Source organism: Somniosus microcephalus, chromosome 10 (assembly GCF_052327205.1).
Source record: "Somniosus microcephalus isolate GS21.2 chromosome 10, FLI_Smic_1.0, whole genome shotgun sequence".
Lineage (NCBI taxonomy): Eukaryota > Metazoa > Chordata > Chondrichthyes > Squaliformes > Somniosidae > Somniosus > Somniosus microcephalus.
In genome coordinates, this window is record NC_140996.1 from 9,158,878 (window position 1) to 9,176,379 (window position 17,502).

Below are 17,502 nucleotides of genomic sequence, written 5' to 3' on the forward strand. Positions count from 1 at the left end.
CCATGCCATTTAATCTTCTCCAATATTCTCCTGTATGGTGTCTTAGCGAAGGCTTTCTGAAAGACCACAGTGCCATATATCCTGCATTCCCCCCATTCACCATTCCTGTCACCTCCTCAAAGGTCTCGATCAGGTTTTTCAACAACACTCTTTCTCTCTAATATTTGTCTTTGCCGCTTCTATTTTTTTCTTTTCCTCTTTATATTTAGTCATTTCATCTTTAATTTAAGATTCCAATATTTTCCCCTACCACAGATGTTAAACTAACTGGCCTGCAGTTACCCGAGTTAGATCTGTCTCCCTTCTTACGCTGGCCACTCCCCAGTTCCCTGGTACATATCCACTCTCCTACCACTACATGGCACAAGGCTTTAATATATCAATGCACTTCATTACACAGCTGCCTATTGGAATTACGTGCTAGATATCGAGGCCCCGTCTACCCTCTAAGGTGCACATAAAAGATCCCACGGCACCATTTCAAAGAAGAGCAGGGCAGTTCTCGCCGGTGTTCTGGCCAATTCTTGTCTCTCCGCCAACACCTAAAAACAGATTTTCTGGTCATTATCACATTGCTGGCTTATAATATGGTCAGCCAAATCATCAATAGATTGTTCAGATATCCCCCCACCCCCCATTACCTCCCACATTTGTGGGAACTTGCTGTGCTCAAATTGGCAGTCGCGTTTCCTACATTACAACAGTGGCCACACTTCAAAAAGTACTTCATTGGCTGTGAAGTGCTTTGGGACGGCCTGAGGTCGTGAAAGGCGCAATAAAAATGCAAGTTTGTTCTCTTTTAGATGTAAGATTATGTTAATATATATGTAACATACACAACACATGCACACAAAACAGTGAATTATCCAGTAAGATCCATAATTGAACACACTTTCACCTATCAGAGGATCAACGTTCATGCATTTCTTTACATCACCAAGTGCTACAATAAAGACCCATCAGTGCTGCTCTACAGGGGAGGGAGCGAGAGAGGGAGGGAGAGTCGAGTCACGATGCTCCATCCATCATGAGGTATGGGGCAGGCTTGATGGACCAGCTGGTCTTTTCCTACCCCTCAATTTCATATGTTCAATGAGAAGTCACAAGAAAGATATTATATCAGCATGACCACATTCAGAGTGTGCCCATCAGTCCTGTGCTCGCTGACCTACATTGGCTCCCGGTCCGGCAACGCCTTAATTTAAAAATTCTGTGATCCTTGTTTTGAAATCCTTCCATGGCCTTGCCCCTCCCTATCTCTTTAACCTTCTCCAGCCCTACAACCCTCCGAGGTCTCTGCGCTCCTCCAATTCTGGCATCTTGCGTATTCCCATTTTAATCACTCCACCATTAGCGGCCGTGCCTTCAGCTGTCTTGGCCCTAAGCTCTGGAATTCCCTCGCTAAACTTCGCCGCCTCTCTACCGCTCTGTCCTCCTTTAAGATGCTGCTTAAAATCTACCTCTCTGTGTCCTGATAGCTCCTTCTGTGGCTCAATGTCAAATTTTGATTGATAGCGCTCGTGTGAAGGGCCTTGGGATGTTTTGGTACGTTAAAGGCGCTGTATAAATGCAAGTTGTTGTTGTAGATTCATGGGTGTCTCTTTCAAAGCATCCAGGAGATGGCCAAATATTAATCCCAGGGGAGCATCACCTGCCTATTAACCTTCGCACTAGCACTGCATAAAGACTACTTGTTGACTTTGAAGAGAATAAGAAATAGGAGCAGTAGTAGGCCGTATAGCTCCTCGAGACTGTTCCACCATTCAATAAGATTATGGCTGATAGAAACACAGAAACATAGAAACTAGGAGCAGGAGTAGGCCATTCGGCCCTTCGAGCCTGCTCCGCCATTCAACGAGATCATGGCTGATCATCCAAACCCTAGCACCCGGTCCCTACACCGACAGCCATCCCACCCAAGCCCTATCCCCGTAACCCCACATATTTAATCCCCCCTAACACTAAGGGCCAATTTTTATCATGGCCAATCAACCTAACCCGCACATCTTTGGACTGTGGGAGGAAAACGGAGCACTCGGAGGAAACCCACGCAAACACGGGGAGAATGTGCAAACTCCACACAGACAGTCACCCGAGGCCGGATTTGAACCCGGGTCCCTGGCGCTGTGAGGCAACAGTGCTAACCACTATGCCACCGTGCTGCCCGATCTTCTATCTCAACTCCACTTTCCCGCCCTATTCCCTCAGTGCCCAAAAATCCATCGATCTCAGTCTTGAATATACTCCATGACTGAGCCTCCACAGCCCTCTGGGGTAGAGAATTCCAAAGGTTCACCACCCTCCGAGTGAAGAAATTTCTCCTCATCTCAGTCCTAAATGGCCAAGCCCTTATCCTGAGACTGTGACCCCTGGTTCTAGGCTCCCCAGCCAGGGGAGAAACAGCCTCTCAGCATCTATCCTGTCAAGCCCTCTACGAATTTTATATGTTTCAATGAGATCACCACTCATTCCTCAAAACTTTAGAGAAGATAGGACCATTCTACTCAATTTTCAGCTATTCTTAAAAGAATGAACTTGCATTTCTACAGCGCCTTTCGCAACCTCAGGACGTCCCAAAGCGCTTTACAGCCAATGAAGTACTTTTTGAAGTGTAGTCACTGTTGTAATGTAGGAAACGCAGCAGCCAATTTGCGCACAGCAAGCTCCCACAAACAGCAATGTGATAATGACCAGATAATCTGTTTTAGTGATGCTGGTTGGGGGATAAATTTTGGCCCAGGACACCAACACATGTAACCACTATTGTAATGTAGGGCAGCAGGAAAAAATCCACAATTTCAACTGTTCTTCACTAGAAATGTCGAACAGACTCCAATCATGTGATGCCGTACCAATGCATCATTGCCACAAAGATGCCAACTTGTTTCCTATCACCACTACAATCCATGAAAAGTCACAGTTCTCCATAGCACACCCTCACTGTTAGAGGTCATTAACATTCTCATCCTCCATGGCCTCGCCCCTCCCTATCTCTGTAACCTTCTCCAGCCCTACAACCCTCCGAGATTTCTGCACTCCTCCAATTCTGGCCTCTTGTGCATCCCCGATTTTCATCGCTCCACCAGTGGCGGCCGTACCTTCAGCTGACTAGGTCCCAAGCTCTGTAATTCCCTCCCGAAACCTCTCCGCCCCTCTCTCCTCCTTTAAGCCGCTCCTTAAAACCTACCTCTTTGCCCAAGCATTAGGTCACCTGTCCGAATATCTCCTTCTGTGACTCGGTGTCAAATTTTGTCTGTTAACGCTCCTGCGGAGCGCCTTGGGATGTTTTGCTACGTTAAATAGCGCTAAATAAATTCAAGTTGTTGTTGAGTTCAACTCTAGAGGAAACCAGTGGATAGTGGTTGCATGGACCCACAGATTATGATGAATGAGTTCAAGAAATGCTGCACACCTAACGCCATCTATGGGATTGAAAATGGGAGAGATAGATGAGACACAGCTTGACCACATAGAAGATGATGATGATGGCAATCACTTATAATCCGAACACTGAGCACAACTTAGACAACACCAAATTACATGCTCTTCACAATTAATCAACTGATTCTGGATTTCTGGGTTTCCAAAACATAGTTCATTCCACCATTATTGTTACGTTTCCATCATTTTTTGCGTTTCCTTTTGTTGGTATACTGGTTTAATTCACGTATTGCACTTGAAGCAGTTCAGTAAAGGTTGGTTTTAACCATTCTTTAGTCTCTTGAAAATAGTTTTCATTTTAGGATCTGGGCATAGTATTCAACCCCTCCTAAATCTGGAGGGAGAGGAGAGAAAGTGGACAGTAGACACAAAGCTTTACAGTAAATGCATTATTAGGCAAATGACATTGCACTCAGGGTGATGCACTGAATCTGAAGAAAGCCACGCATATAAATGAAAGAGCTTGGTCACAACAGAAAGTTGGTCACAACAATAGAAATGAAGAGGGAAATCTGTACATAGATCACAATGGCTTTGGGGAGATTTAATTGAAGTGTATAAAATTATGCAGGGCCTAGATAAAGTGGATAGGAAGGACCTATTTCCCTTAGCAGAGAGGTCAATAACCAGGGGGCAGAGATTTAAAGTAATTGGTAGAAGGATTAGAGGGGAGTTGAGGAGAACTTTTTTCACCCAGAGGGTGGTGGGGGTCTGGAACTCACTGCCTGAAAGGGTGGTAGAGGCAGAAACCCTCATCGCACTTAAAAAGTACAGGTACTTGGATATGCATTTGAAGTGCGGTAACCTGCAGGGCTACGGACCAAGAACTGGAAAGTGGGCTTAGGCTGGAGAGCTCTTTGTCGGCCAACACAGACATGATGGGCCGAATGGCCTCCTTATGTGCTGTAAACTTCTATGATTCTTAAAAGGAGCTGGAAGAGAAATACTGAGTGATACTAATGAAAAGATGGTGAAACTTTTTGCAATGTCAGTAAATGGAGGTATATGAAGATTCCACTATCACACAACACAGTTACAAAATACTGTAAAATAAAGATGGATAGTTGCAATGTAATCAGGGAATCTAATAACATTTCAGTCTCCTGTTTACAAAGATCTAATGGTCAGAATCTGGAGACTGTAGAGTTTGTAATGTTACCAGACAACAGCTGCACAAAATATATCTATATACTTGAAAAGCTTGTGTGCAGTCAAAGGGCAAGTAGAAGCATCTGTTACACTTCAAAGTTTCTTTCTCATTTGCACTTGATTGGGTCAAATATTAAACAAAAGAAAGAACTTGCATTTACACAGCGCCTTTCATGACCTCAGGATGCCCCAAAGCGCTTTACAGCCAATGAAGTACTTTTGAAGTGTAGTCACTGCTGTAATGTAGGAAACGCGACAGTCAATTTGTGCACAGCAAGCTCCCACAATCAGCAATGTGATAATGACCAGATAATCTGTTTTAGTGATGTTGGTTGAGGGATAAATATTGGCCCCAGGACACCGGGGCGAACTCTCCTGCTATTCTTCAAAATAGTGCCCGTGGGACATTTTATGTCCATCTGAGAGCGCAGACGGGGCCTCGGTTTAACGTCTCATCTGAAAAACAAAGAACAAATTAACAACTTGCATTTAATGCAGCTCCTTTGATGCAGAAAAATGTCCCAAAGTGCTTCACAGAGGTGTAATCAAAAAAATGGATATTAGGGGGAAGGTGACCAAAGACTAGGGCAAAAAGGTAGATTTTAAGGAGGAACTTAAAGGAGGGAGAGGCAGGTGAAGGGGCGGAGCGGTTTAGGGAGGGACCTCCAGAGCTTGGGGCCTCGGTCGCTGAAGGCACGGCCGCCAATGCTGGGGAGAAGGGAAGGGGAATGCGCAAGAATCAGAATTTGGAGGGGATACAGAAATAGGGAGGGGTGAGGCAATGAAGGGATTTAAACACAAGGATGAGAATTTTAATTTTGAGACACTGGGAGACCGGGAACCAATGTAGGGCAGCAGGGGTGATGGAGAATTGGGGCTGTAACCATAACAACTTGCAAATAGAATCATAGAACCTTACAGCACAGAATCATAGAATGGTTACAGCATGGAGGAAGGCCATTCGGCCCTTGGGCCCGTGCCAGCTCTCTGCAAGAGCACCTCAGCTAGTCCCACTCCCCCGCCCTTTCCCCCCATCCCTGGCATTCAGTGAGCACTAGCAGCCCTCCAGCACTGTACTATTATCCATGTTTTCAGGCAGTAGCCTTAATTTAACTTGGGTGGCGGGGGGGGGGGGTACGGTGGTTAGGGGGGCTGGGGGAGACATAGAAAGTTACTATTGAATCTGCTTCCACCACCCTATCATGCAATGCATTCCAGAACGTAATAAATCATGATTGGGGAGGGGGAGGGAGACCTGATTGGGAGGGAAATCCCAGTGGGGTGGGTGGAATCTTGATTTGGGGGGAGGGAATTCTGGTGTGTTGGGGGGGGGGGGGGGGTAAATTTGGGGGGAATCCAGATTGGGGGTGGCGGGGGGGACCCTTCTCTGCTCTAAGGAGAAGAACCCCAGCTTCTCCAGTCTCTCCACATAACTGAAGTCCCCCATCCCTGGTACCATTCTAGTAAATCTCCTCTGCACCCTCTCCAAGACCTTGACATCCTTCCCGAGGTGTGGTGCCCAGAATTGAGCATAATATTCCAGCTGAGGCCTAGCCAGTGTTTTATAAAGGTTTAGAATAACTTGCAGGGCTGTTCGCTGCAGTGACAGTAAGATCTTTAATTACTGGAGACGCCAAGGCAATCCTGGAGTGTTGGTAACCTTATGTTCCCCACCACCTCCTACCAATTCTCTCTTCTAAATGCAATAACATAATGCTGGTGTATGACTACGCAGGCACAGGCAGCCCCAACCCCCCATTACCCTATACTCAGTATCTTTCATTCTTTGTGTGTGAGCCTAGGTGATAAGCATTGACAGGGAACTACAACAACATTTTGCATTTATATAGCGCCTTTAACATAGTAAAACGTCCCAGGGTGTTTCACAGGAGCGATTATCAGACAAAATTTGACAGCGAATCCCATAAGGAGATATTAGGACAGGTGGCCAAAAGCTTGGTCAAAGAGGTAGCTTTTAAGGAGCATCTTAAAGGAGGCGAGAGAGGCGGAGAGGTTTAGGGAGGGAATTTCAGAGCTAGGGGCCCAGGCAGCTGAAGGCACGGCCACCAATGGGGGAGCGATGAAAATCAGGAATACACAAGAGGCCAGAATTGGAGGAGTGCAGAAATCTCAGAGGCTTGTAGGGCTGGAGGAGGTTACAGAGATAGGGAGGGGGCGAGTCCATGGAGGGATTTGAAAACAAGGATTGAGAATTTTAAAATCGAGGCTTTGCCGGACTGGGAGCCAATGTATGTCAGCTATTGCAAACATGGCAGGCCGGGTTCTTATATTCACCACTTTTAAGGAAATTCTACAGATATTCTAAAAGGGCGTTAGAAAGAGTGGTCAGAGAACATCTTCACATCGGGTTTATGGTATTGCCAGTACACAAGGATCAGAGGGAATCTTGAGCCCAGCCAACCTGAAAAGAAAACTGCGGTTGAATATTACTTTCCCCAGCCCGGGGAATGAAAGAAAAAAAAGAATGAAGTTGCACTTTTATTGCTTTTAACTGCTCAAACCTGCGACTTTCTGATCGGTTTGTCTTAGTGCAGCACTGAACCATCGGGGGATGGTACCGCAACACACTGCAAACCAGCTAGTAGTGTAGTGCCCATCCATTTGATTTAAACCAGGTATTAATGGACCCTAAAGGTTTGGGCTTCTAATTAGTCTAACCAGAACGATTCCTAGTCTGTGCTGTGAGCTGATCTCAGCACAGCAACATCATTAAAATGACTTTTATTTACACAGCGCCTTTGACGACCTTAGGACGTCCCCCTGTGCTTTACAGCCAATGAAGTACTCTTTTAAAGTGTAGTCACTGTTGTGATGTACGAAACGAGGCAGCCAATTTAGGATCATAGGAACAGGAGTTGGCCATTCAGCCCCTCGAGCCTGTTCCTCCATTCAATGAGATCATGGCTGAGCTGCGACCTAACTCCACATACCCGCCTTTATGCCTTTGGTTAACAAAAATCTATCAATCTCAGATTTAACATTAACAACTGATCAATTACCATTTGCGGAAAAGAATTCCAAACTTCTACCACCCTTTGTGTGTAGAAGTGTTTCCTAATTTCACTCCTGAAAGGTCTGGCTCTAATTTTTAGACTCTGCCCCCTAGTCCTAGAATCCCCAACCAGCGGAAATAGTTTCTCTCTCTCTACCCTATCTGTTCCCCTTAATATCTTGAAAACTTTGAGCAAATCACCACTTAACCTTCTAAATTCTAGTGAATACAACCCTAATTTGTGTAATCTCTCCTTGTAACTTAACCCTTGGAGTCCGGGTATCATTCTGGTAAACCTACGCTGCCCTCCCTCCAAGGCCAATCTATCCTTCCTAAGGTGTGGTGCCCAGAACTGCTCCCAGTGCTCCAGGTGTGGTCTAACCAGGGTTTTGTACAGCTGCAGCATAACTTCTACCCCCTTGCATTCTAGTCCTCTAGATATAAAGGCCAGCATTCCATTAGCCTTTTTGATTATTTTCTGTACCTGTTCATGACATTTTAATGATCTACGTACATGGACCCCCAAGTCTCTTTGGACCTCCACTGTTTCTAGCTTTTCACCATTTAGAAAGTACCCTGTTCGATCCTTTTTAGGTCCAACGTGGATGACCTCACATTTGCTTACATTGAAATCCATGTGCCACAGTTTTGCCCATTCGCTTAATCTATCAATATCTCTTTGTAACTTTATGCTTCCATCTACACTGCTTACAATGCCACCTATCTTTGTTTTGTGTGGAGATGCCGGTGTTGGACTGGGGTGGACAAATGTAAGAAATCACACAACACCAGGTTATAGTCCAACAGCTTTATTTGAAATCACAAGCTTTCGGAGCGCTGCTCCTTCACCTGACGAAGGAGCAGTGCTCCGAAAGCTTGTGATTTCAAATAAAGCTGTTGGACTATAACCTGGTGTTGTGTGATTTCTTACACCTATCTTTGTGTCATGGGCAAATTTGGAAATGTGGCTTTTTATCCCATCATAAGTCGTTAGTAAATATGGTGAATAGTTGAGGCCCCAACACAGATCCTTGCGGGACCCCATTAGTCATATCCTGCTAATTTGAGTATCTGCCCATTATCCCTATGCTCTGTCTCCTGCCGCTCAGCCAATTTCTTAACCAGGTCAATAATTTGCCTTCAATTCAATTTTAGCCAACAATCTCTTTGGAGGGACGTTATCAAATGCACAGCAAGCTCCCACAAATAGTGATGTTGGTTGAGGGAAAATATTGATCAGGACACCGGGGAGAACTCACCTGCTCTTCTTCGAAGTAGTGCCATGGGATCTTTTACGTCCACCTGAGAAGGCAGACGGGGCCTCGGTTTAACGTCCCACCTGAAAGACGGCACCTCCGACAGTGCAGCGCTCCCTCAGTACTGCACTGGGAGTGCCAGTCTGGATTTTTTGCTCAAGTCTCTGGAGTGGGGCTTGAACCCACATCCTTCAAACTCATAGACGAGGGTGCTTCCCACTGAGCTAGATAAGTACATGTGGGAGAAAGGAATAGGAGGATAGTGAATTAGAGTGGTAGGAATCTCGTGTGCAGCATAAACACCGGTCCAGACCAGTTGGGCCAAATTAACTGTTTCTGTGCTGTAAAATTCGATGTAATTCCGTTCCCTCATACCTCCCGAGTTAAATTAAGGCTACTGTCTGAAAACATGGATAATGGGCCCTTTCGATTCAGTACTGGAGGGCTGCTAGTGCTCACGGAATGCTAGTGAGTCATCATCTTAGGAGATGATCAGAGGGGAAAAAAAATAACAAAAAAAAACAAGTGTTTACAAAAGAAAATGATGAACAGTAATTTCAAATTTCATATGGGATCCTGGGCTTTAAAATAGAGTACAAAAGCACAGAGGTTATGCCAAACCTTTATAAATCACTGGTTAGGCCTCAGCTGGAGTATTGTGTCCAATTCTGGGCACCGCACTTCGGGAAGGATGTCAAGGCCCTGCAGAGGGTGCAGAGGAGATTTACTGGAATGGTACAGGGCAGCACGGTGGCATAGTGGTTAGCACTGTTGCCTCACAGCGCCAGGGACCCGGGTTCGAATCCGGCCTCGGGTGACTGTCTGTGTGGAGTTTGCACATTCTCCCCGTGTTTGCGTGGGTTTTCTCCGGGTGCTCCGGTTTCCTCCCACAGTCCAAAGATGTGCAGGTTAGGATGATTGGCCATGATAAATTGACCCTTAGTGTTAGGGGGATTAAATACGTGGGGTTACGGGGATAGGGTGGGATATGTGTCGGTGCAGGCTCGATGGGCTGAAATGGCCTCTATCTGCACTGTGTGATTTCTGTGTACCAGGGATGAGGGACTTCAGTGACGTGGAGAGACTGGAGAAGCTGGGGTTGTTCTCCTCAGAGCAGAGAAGGTTAAGGGGAGATTTAAGAGAGATGCTCAAAATGATGGGTTTTGATGAGTAAAGAAGGAGAAATTGTTTCCACTGGCAGGAGGGTCGGTAACCAGAGGACACAGATTTAAGGTAATTGGCAAAAGAACCAGAGGGGAGATGAGGAGAATTTTTTTAACGCAGCGAGTTGTTGTGATCTGGAACGCGCTGCCTGAAAGGGCGGTGGAAGCAGATTCAATAGTAACTTTGAAAAAGGAATTGGATAAATACTTGAAAAGGAAACATTTGCAGGGCTATGGGGAAAGAGCAGAGGGAGGGGGACTAATTGGAGAGTTCGTTCAAAGAGCCGGCACAGGCTCGATGGGCTGTATCATTCTATAAAATTGCAGCAGAATACAATATATAGAACATGTGCTTACATGGCATAAAGTATGATAGCAAAATACTGCAGATGTTGGAAATCCGAAATAACAACAGAAAATGCTGGAAAAACTCAGCAGGTCAGGCAACATCCGTGGAGAGAAATGTCAACTCAAATTTCTCTCCACGGATGTTGCCTGACCTGCTGAGTTTTTCCAGCATTTTCTGTTGGCATAAAGTATACTAGGTTTAACTTTAAACAACTTCTTTAATGACATTTAATCCATTACATTTTATAGCAAAGTGCAATGATAATGTGTGGGTCAAGGGGGAAAAAAATGACACAACTTAGTACAGAAAGAAGTAAGAAATCTGCTGAAACTTTAATGCTTGTATTGCACCCTGCAATGGGTTGAGTCGTAACTAAAGAGCTATTATTAGGCTTATGAAAGCCTGCCACAAAGCCTGATTAATGGATAAATGCTGTAATTGATTAGCAGAGGAGTGGAAATTAAAACCGAGTTCAGCATCAATAATGATTGCTTGACAAAGGTAGGTGACATAAAATGTAAAATGATAGCCTGCAGCCATAATGCCATCAAAGACCAAAACAGTTCAAATAAGGAGACTGCCCGGTCTCCTGTGCTCTGCATTTCTTGTCTTTTATTTTGCTAATGTTGTGTGTTAAACTGACAGGAACCATTATGGAGGCTGCTCCTCAATTCACCTTCATACATCAAGTCGTAAAATTGCAACAGAAGAGAGCTAAATAGCTCCATTATATTCCATCCTCTTAATCAATGCAGAGGTGTTTTTTTTCTCCTCGTCATTTTAAACCTACCTTTCTCTTAGGGGGAAAAATTCGGTGTCGCCCCTTTTGGGGGCTAATTTTAGTGCTCCACCCCTGCCTGAAATTCAGTTGTAGCGCCCCAAGCAGGAGGCGGGAGCGCTACTGGAAGCACTCCACCACCTTCATGGGGCGCTACAACTAAAGATCGCGGCGCTACGTGCAACAGCGCCACGCCCGTCGTCACGTAGCGCCGTGTCATTGCAGGCCTCCTCCTCTGATTAAAGGGGAGGGGCCTAGCATTGCGCGCACCAGGGCCCTGCGAGGAAAAAAGGGGAAGGGGGCAGCTGCTGGCAGAGCGCCCCCCAAAAAAATGGCCGCCCAACACCTGCCCCTTTTACTACCGCCGCCGCAACTGCAAAAACGCCCCCGACCCTGTCGGACCTATTGTCCGGCGATAGGTCAGGGGGCGCAACCGAAGTTTGTGGCCGGGGCGCAAGTGGGACGCTGGACATGGCGATGATGTGATTGGCGGTGGCGCAGCGCCGCAGGGCGCTACCGGCTACCACCGCCGCTAACCTCCCGCTGAATTTTGCGGGAGGCATTAGTGGCGCCCGGGCGCTAGGGGATTTGTGTCCCGTTAGCGCCCCCCGGGGACACTAACGAGAGGCGTAAATCAACCCAAATTTTCCCCCTTAGTATCTTATATTGTTCCTAAATCAAAACCCTCTGGCTCACTATTAACTCTTTGAAATTAAATCTTTCAAAATACAAGATTCCTTCATCTGCAACCAGCACAGATTAATATTACAATGCGGTGTTAGAAAAAATAAATTAGGAAACTTTAAATAAGTTTATGTTTAAGCTTCCACCAAGAGTTGCATAATGACATTGAAGCTTAACAGTTTTTCTTTAACAAAATGAGGGTTTAATATTAATTGGTCTAAGATACATACATCACCAGTTAAGTTAGCGAGCCATTAAATTTTTCAAGAAATATGTCAATCATTTTCACAGCAATATTGGCACTCTTATAAAAATCATACAGCACAGAAAGGGGCCATCAAAATTAAGAGAGAGGAGGCGTTCCACTAATAAAAATGATTGTGTGGCTTTAAGTATAAACAGCAGAAAGGACAGCTGCTCTTTGTCTGGCTCTTTAATGTAAAATTTAAGCGATTTAATTCTGCAGTGGACAACAGTTAAAATGTCAATGTTACCCGAAGGAAAAAAAGATTACAATTTTTTCTCCAGTGACTTTTGGAATCATTTGGGGAAAAAAAAGTCAGGGATTTTCTCACAAGATAAACAGCGTTTCAGTTGCAGTGAGAAAGTCCGAATACTGTGTGGTGGGAAATTGCGAACACCTCACACGCTCAGACAGTGTCACCTCCCTGAAGCTAACTTAATGATATCTGTGGGTTAAAAATATCAACTTTAAGCCCAGATTTGTGTGACTGGCTGAAGCCTTAGAATCATAGAATGATACAGCACAGGAGGCCATTTGGCCCATCGTGCCTGTGCCGGCTCTTTGAAAGAGCTCTCCAATTAGTCCCACTCCCCCTGCCCTTTCCCCGTAGCCCCGCAACTTTTTCCTTTACAAGTATTTATCAAATTCCCTTTTGAAAGTTACTGTTGAATCTGCTTCCACCGCCCTTTCAGGCAGCGCATTCCAGATCACAACAACTTACTGCGTAAATTTTTTTTTTCTCATCTCCCCTCTGGTTCTTTTGCCAATTATCTTAAATCTGTGTCCTGTAAATAAAAGTATTTTGAGAAGTAATGTAATACAAGTACACTATCCCTTATCCGAAAGCCTTGGGACCAGCTGAGTTTCGGTTTTCGGATTTCAGAAGGTATTATTCTAAGACTGGGAAATTTGTATTTAATATAAATTTTAAAAGTTCAGGCTACCTCTTGCGACTGTTCCGTGTCTCATTCCCCTTCCTGCTTCTCTGGAAAGGCGGATATCGGCTGACTCCTACTAAGCTGGCCCGCAAATCAGGTCGAATGGGGGGGGGGGGGGGGGGAGAAAAGAATATCGGACGGGCCGCGGTTCAGGTTGGGGGGGCCGCGATTCAGGTCGGGGGGGGGGGGGCCGCGGTTCAGGTCGGGGGGGGGGGAGCCGTGGTTCAGGTCGGGGGGGGGCGCAGTTCAGGTCGGGGGGGGGGGCGCAGTTCAGGTCGGTGGGGGGGGCCGCGGTTCAGGTCGGGGGGGGTCCGGGGGTTGGGTCCGGGGGGGGGGGGGGGGGGGGGAAAGAATATTGGACGGGCCGCGGGTCGGGAGAAAAGAATATCGGACGGGCCGCGGTTCGGGAGAAAAGAATATCGGACGGGCCACGGTTCGGTTCGAGAAAAGAATATCGGACGGGCCGTTGCAGCTATCGGACCGGCCGCTGTATTGTTGGGTTCACTCTCCCGGTACCTCCTTCTCACTGCCCGGCTCGGCCTGCAATCTCCTACCCAGGAGGGAACTCTGTGACCCTCTGCCCTGCTCAGCGTAAGTCGTGTGCCACTCTGGTCATGTCGTGCGCACGACTTACGCTGAACGAAAAAACTTTCGGTTTTTAGAGGTTTTCGGAAGTTCGGATAAAGGATAGTCTACCTGTAGTAACAGTTTCAGGCAGAAGATCTTTCAGTCCATCTAGCCTACCTAACCACAGCTCCCTTGCTGCAGTTCTAAAAACCCTGAATCCCATTTAATTCCTTCTTGAAACCCATTAAGATTTCTTGTTCCACCACATGTACCAGCAGTCTGTTCTATATACTAACCCCCTTACAGCTCAGTGCGTAGCAGTCTCGGTTTAATGACACATCCAACAGACGGTGGTTTCTCTGACAGTGCAGCGCTCCCTCAGTACTGCACTGCAGTGTTAGCCTGGATTGTGTGCTCAAGTCCCTGGAGTGGGACTTGAACCCGCCACTTTCTGACTCAGAGGTGAAAGTGCTACCCACTGAGCCATGGCTGTGGCATGGGGCAAGCCCACAAGAAGGGGCCTCTTATCTCGTGGTATTTCTCCGATTCACTGTACAGCCCATAAATTAAACCACGCTGAGTAGCGTCTTCTTGATTCCAGGAATGATGTCTGTGTGAAATTCTGAGTGGTAGGGGTTCCTTGCCATGTGGTAGCAGCTCGAGGGTGCGTGGGCTCTAGTCCAGTGAGATGGTTCGCCTGCATTGCTCCGGTGGGCTTGAGAGTGGGACAAGACCAGAATGTGAGCTTGAGCGTACCCTTGTGGTTACAGTTCCATGAGCACTCATCTCCCCAGTGCCATGCCTTCCATTTTTGAGTAGTTGAAGCTATAGCTCTGTCTGGCATAGGGTTGCAAAGGGGTGGAAAGTTTCCGGTAAATTTCCGGAAATTTTCCACAGGAAGTTTAGCTTGGGAATTTTGCCCAAAAAAGCACATGCTAGCATAATATTGTTTTTTTTGTATTTCTTTCTTTTTTTTTTCCACAGGTCCTCTCTTAAAATTACTAACAGAGATGGAATCGTAATTATTAAGGAATTTCTTAATCAATATATGTTTATTATCTTACTTGGCTTGTTTTAATAATTACAAGTTTTGTGTGTGACTGTGAACAAATGTGTCCTGATTGGTTGGATGAGTGGATGAGCGATTAGCTCCCTCTATTTGTAATATTTGCATATCGAATTGTGATTGGCCTGCAGGCATCTGTAAGACTGCCATAGTTTTTTTAAGATCCAGGTTAGGGGTCCTGAGGAAAGTCATTCTGTTTTCTGCTGATGTTGTGATGATGCAGTAAGTAAATCAGACTTTATACCAAATAAACCAGTTACTTGTTGAACTCTGTTGTCCTTCAATTTAAAATATACAAAATAATACACTATTGGTGATGTAGCGTCGTGTGTGTACAGGTCATGCTTCCATCACATGGAGCATCAGCAAAAATGTACTCACCCTGTTGCAATCGTGCTGATCGACCGCAGTTCGACACAGAGATGAATGCCCTTTATTTCTCTGCATAGAACAATGCCACGTTTACCGTCGGATGTGTGGAAGCATTTTACCCCAGGCATTAAAGATGGAAAGACTGTGTACATGTGCAAACACTGTAGAAAGCCATATGTAAAGAATGCCACAAAGATGCAGCAGCATTTATCCAAATGCAACAACTTCACTCAAAGCTCACAGCAGTCAGCCCAGAGTTCCTCTGCTTCCATTCAAGAAGATGATGGTTCTCATTCAGCATCAGGCTCCTTATCATCAGCAACTCCTGGCCCACTTGGAAGGTTCTTTGATACAATGGATAACCATAGCCAGAAGAATGCAGATGAGTGCCTTGCTCGAGCTGTATATGCAACAGGCTCACCCCTCATGCTCACAGCCAATGTGTACTGGAAGAGATTTTTCAATGTTATTCGCCCTGCATACTGTCCTCCCACCAGACATGCTTTGTCTACTTATTTGCTGGAGGCTGAGTATAACAGAGTCCAAGGAAAGCTCAAAGAAACGATAGCGATGGCAGACTGTGTTGCAGTTATCTCAGATGGGTGGTCAAATTTACAAGGGGAGGGCATCATAAACTACATCGTCTCCACTCCTCTCCCAGTGTTCTTCAAGAGCACAGACACGAAGGAGAACAGACACACAGGCACATACGTTGCTGATGAGCTGAAAGCGGTCATCAACGATCTTGGATCACAAAAGGTCTTTGCAGTAGTTACTGACAATGCTACGAATATGAAGGCTGCTTGGGCTCAAGTGGAGGAGGCCTACCCTCATATTACGTCTATTGGGTGCGCAGCTCATGGGCTTAACCTGCTCCTCAAGGACATCATGGGTTTGAGAACCATGGAAGCACTGTACAAGAGAGCCAAGCAAGTTGTTAAGTATGTCAGGGGAAAACAGGTAGTTGCAGCAACCTACAACTCCAAGCAAATGACAAAGAACAAGAACACCACACTGAAGCTGCCCAACAACACTAGATGGGGTGGTGTTGTCATAATGTACAACAGCCTTCTGGAGGGTAAGGAGTCGCTGCAAGAAATGGCAATATCCCAGTCTGGGGATATGGAAACCACCATCAAGAAAATACTGCTGGATGATGTGTTTTGGGAGAGAGTGGTTAGCAGCCTTAAATTACTCTCACCAGTAGCATCTGCAATTGCTCAGATTGAAGGAGATGACGCTGTCTTGTCAGATGTTCTCAGGCTTTTTACTGATTTAAAAGAACAAATCAGCATTGCCCTACCCACATCCCTGCTGCTCAAAGCAGAGGAGAAGGCAATTGTTCAATTCATACAGACGCGTCAAGAATTTTGTGTCAAGCCGATTCATGCTGCAGCATACATGCTGGACCCAAAGCATGTTGGGAGACCAATACTTTCTGGAGAACAGATCAACAGCGCTTACAGTGTGATTTCTACCCTCTCACACCATCTCAATCTGGATGTGGGCAAAGTTCTGGGAAGTCTGGCAAAGTTCTCTACCAAGCAAGGTCTTTGGAATGGGGATGGGATATGGGAATCATGCAAGCATATCAGTGCACATACCTGGTGGAAGGGACTTTGTGCATCTGAGGCCCTGTCACCTATTGCATCGGTGATACTCCAAATCCCACCTTCATCAGCGGCCTCTGAACGAAACTGGTCACTTTTTGGGAATACGCATACAAAGGTGCACAACAGGCTGACTAACAAGAGAGTGGAGAAACTGGTGGCTATCCGGGCGAACCTACAACTTATTGAGCCAGATACAGAAGTGTCCACCACACAGCTAGACACTGACACAGAGGAGGAAATGGACACGTCAGAGCCAGAGTCAGAGAATCAGGAGGAGCAATGGGGAGTAGAAGACTCATGAGTAGAAGACGCAAAGGGACAAAATAAGGACAAATTACAGGCTAAATAAGCTGACGCTCTTTTTATTTTATTTTAGATGGGTCTTTTTTGTGGGGGTTCAATAAAGTTCAAAATTATAACCTAAATAAAGTTTTGAAAGCCTGTTTTTATTTGTATGGAACAGTATGTCTATTTTGACGACAAAGATAATATAAGGGTCAGAGACAAAAACCATCAGTGTGCAAAAAAACTCTAAATTCCCATAAATTCCCATGGAAAGTTTCCTCTTTTAAAAATTCCCAGAATTTTGCAACCCTAGTCTGGCAACACCTTGATTTAAAAATTCTCAATCCTTGTGTTCAAATCCCTCCCTATCTCTGTAACCTCCTCCAGCCCTCTGAGATCTCTGTGCTCTTCCAATTCTGGCCTCTTGCGCATCCCTGATTTCCTTCGCTCCACCATTGGCGGCCATGCTTTCAGCTGCCTGGGCCCTAACCTTTGGAATTCCCTCCCTAAACCTCTCCGCCTCTCTCTTATATTGAGTTTGAAAGTGACTTGGTTAAATCCAAAATGAGGGTCTTAAATCTAAA

At 45.8% G+C, this 17,502-nt stretch overlaps 1 long non-coding RNA gene across 1 annotated transcript in view; it reads right to left on the reverse strand.

Annotated features, from left to right (window-relative positions):
• Positions 1-2,157: 2,157 nt before the first annotated feature.
• The window catches only part of LOC147111430 (uncharacterized), a 137,749-nt gene continuing 122,404 nt past the window's right edge, over positions 2,158-17,502 (reverse strand). The window contains exon 3 of the long non-coding RNA XR_015079833.1: positions 2,158-5,046. This is a non-coding gene — a long non-coding RNA (uncharacterized LOC147111430). The remainder of the gene's footprint in view (positions 5,047-17,502) is intronic.